The 3,222-nt window shown below is 35.5% G+C and overlaps 1 pseudogene; it reads right to left on the bottom strand.

Annotated features, from left to right (window-relative positions):
- Positions 1-1,311: 1,311 nt before the first annotated feature.
- LOC122678466 lies at positions 1,312-1,409 on the bottom strand (annotated as a pseudogene).
- Positions 1,410-3,222: the final 1,813 nt, after the last annotated feature.

Raw genomic sequence — 3,222 nt, 5'->3', positions numbered from 1 at the left:
GTCTTTGTCTTTTGGTTGGGGCATTCAAACCATTTACATTTAAGGTAATTATTGATAAGAATGGTCCCGTTGCCATTTGGTTTGTTGTTTTGGGTTCACGTTCATACAACCTTTCTGTGTTTCCTGTCTAGAGAAGATCCTTTAGCATTTGTTGAAGAGCTGGTTTGGTGGTGCTGAATTCTCTCAGCTTTTGCTTATCTGTAAAGCTTTTAAATTCTCCTTCATATCTGAATGAGATCCTTGCTGGGTACAGTAATCTGGGTTGTAGGTTATTCTCTTTCATTACTTTAAGCATGTCCTGCCATTCCCTTCTGGCCTGAAGAGTTTCTATTGAAAGATCAGCTGTTATCCTTATGGGAATCCCCTTGTGTGTTATTTGTTGTTTCTCCCTTGCTGCTTTTAATATTTGTTCTTTGTGTTTGATCTTTGTTAATTTGATTAATATGTGTCTTGGGGTGCTTTGCCTTGGGTTTATCCTGTTTGGGACTCTTTGGGTTTCTTGGACTTGGGTGGCTATTTCCTTCCCCATTTGGGGGAAGTTTTCAGCTATTAGCTCCTCGAGTATCTTCTCATGGCCTTTCTTTTTGTCTTCTTCTTCTGGGACTTCTATGATTCGAATGTTGGGGCGTTTCACATTGTCCCAGAGGTCCCTGAGGTTGTCCTCATTTCTTTTAATTCTTTTTTCTTTTTTCCTCTCTGCTTCATTTATTTCCACCATTTTATCTTCTACCTCACTTATCCTATCTTCTGCCTCCGTTATTCTACTGTTGGTTCCCTCCAGAGTGTTTTTGATCTCATTTATTGCATTATTCATTTTTAATTGACTCTTTTTTATTTCTTCTAGGTCCTTGTTAAACATTTCTTGCATCTTCTCAATCCTTGTCTCCAGGTTATTTATCTGTAACTCCATTTTGTTTTCAAGATTTTGGATCATTTTTATTATCATTATTCTAAATTCTTTTTCAGGTAGATTCCCTATTTCCTCCTCTTTTGTTTGGTTTGGTGGCCATTTTTCATGTTCCTTTACCTGCTGGGTATTTCTCTGCCTTTTCATCTTATTTAGATTGCTGGGTTTGGGGTGGCTTTTTGTATTCTGGTAGTCTGTGGCTCCTTTTTATTGTGGAGGTTTCTCCCAGTGGTTGGGGCTGGATGTTTGGCTTGTCGAGGTTTGCCGGTTAGAGAAGCTTGTGTTGGTGTTCTGGTGGGTGGAGCTGGATTTCTTCTCTCTGGAGTGCAATGGAGTAGTAGTGAGTCCAGTAGTGACTTTTGAGATGGGTCTATGGGTTTGGTGTGACTTTGGGCAGCCTGTATAAAAATATGGAACGCTTCATGAATTTGCGTGTCATCCTTGCGCAGGGGCCATGCTAATCTTCTCTGTATTGTTCCAATTTTAGTATATGTGAGAGCACTGGCCCTGAGTTTTTAAATCGTTAGTTTGGTGATTGAACTCAATCTCCAGTTCCTCTCCACTTCTTGAAATTGAGCGTGGGGCTGAGAGTTCCAATGCTCTAATCAGGTGGCCCGGTTCTTCTGGGCCCAGCCTTCATCCTGAAGCTACCAAACTCCTCTCTGCTGTGAATCATCACCATGAAGCCCCTCATTAACATAAACTCAAGTATCAAGTTTATAAAGTATTAAATATATAAATTCAAGTATTGAGTTTATAAATTCAAGTACCAGGGGGCTTGTTATGAGTAACAAGACACCCCTATCACTTAGGAAATTCCAAGGATATTTGAAGTTCTGTGCCAGGAATCTGGGAGAAAAAAAAAATTTTTTTTTAATTATATCACCAGTAGGAAAGCCTCTAGGGTTTTCCCACTAATTAATTTGGGGCCAAGATATTGTAAAGGAAGTATCCCTTAATTTCTTTTTATTGAGTCTTTAACATGAATGGGCTTTGAATTTTGTCGAAGGCCTTTTCAATATTTAGGGAGATTATCATTTCCTCCTTAGGTGTATAAATTTGATACATTATGTTAACAGATTTCCTAGTATTGAATGATCTTTATATTCCTGAAATAAACCTCACTTAGTTATATGCATTTATTTAATGTTATTAATATATGCTTACTAATATTTTACCTTTTTTATTCATTTACTATCAATGTTATACTTGTTCCACAAAAAGAAATTGGAAGTGTTTCTTCCTCTTCTATGCTCTAGAATTCTTCAAGTGGCATTCAGTTATCTTATTTATTTCAAGATTTTCATATTTATTTGCATAAAATTGTACAAATTAATAGGCTCTGTTTTGATGGCCCTGTCTGGCTTGTCATTAGTTTGTATGTTTTACACTTTATTTTAAAAATTAATTTATTCAATAGTTTGTGTACATCATTAGTGTTTTCAAATAAGCCTTTTGATTTCTGTATTACTTTTACTGTTTTATTAGTTCACTAATTTTTCACTTTTATTAATTCTTTGCTTGTGCTTTCCTTTGGTTTTCTTTGATCTTTTTCTATCTTTGTGATATCAGTGTTTCATTTACTTACTTTCATATTCATTGCTAGAGATATCCAACATAATGAATTTTCCTCTGATAACTCTTTTTTTGCCATAGACCATTTATTCAGATGTAATGTTTACACTATTAGCAGTAGTATTTTCAAGAGTTCTAAATTTTTTATTTTTCCTTCATTGAAGGAATCATTTAAAAGTATGTGTATTAAAATTTTTTTTCCAAGTGGCAGAGAGTTTATTATTATCATCAATATCTAGCATTGTAGTCATAGAACACAGCCTGTTATTTGCATTTAAATTTTTTACATTATTTTATTTTATTATTTTTTAATTGAGGTATAGTTGATTTACAATATTATGTTAGTTTCAGGTATACAGCATAATGATTCATAGTATTTTTACATATTATACTCCACTAAAAGAGCTGACTCAGTGGAAAAGAACCTGATGCTGGGAAAGATTGAGGGCGGGAGTAGGGGGGTGACAGAGGATGAGATGGTTGTATGACATCATCAATTTAATGGGCATGAGTTTGAGCAAACTTCAGGAGATAGTGAAGGACAGGCAAGCCTGGCATGCTGCATCAGTCCATGGGGTGGAAAAGAGTCAGACATGACTCAGCAACTGAACAACAGCAACAAAAAGTTCTTACAAAATAATGACTGTAATTTCCTGATACCTTGTCACTTATCTATTTTATACAGAATAGTTTGCATCTTTTAATCTCATACCCTATCTTGCTGCTCCCCTTTTCCCTCT

The sequence above is a fragment of the Cervus elaphus genome, chromosome 20 (genome assembly GCF_910594005.1).
Source record: "Cervus elaphus chromosome 20, mCerEla1.1, whole genome shotgun sequence".
NCBI lineage: Eukaryota > Metazoa > Chordata > Mammalia > Artiodactyla > Cervidae > Cervus > Cervus elaphus.
This window is presented reverse-complemented; position numbering and strand designations above follow the sequence as displayed.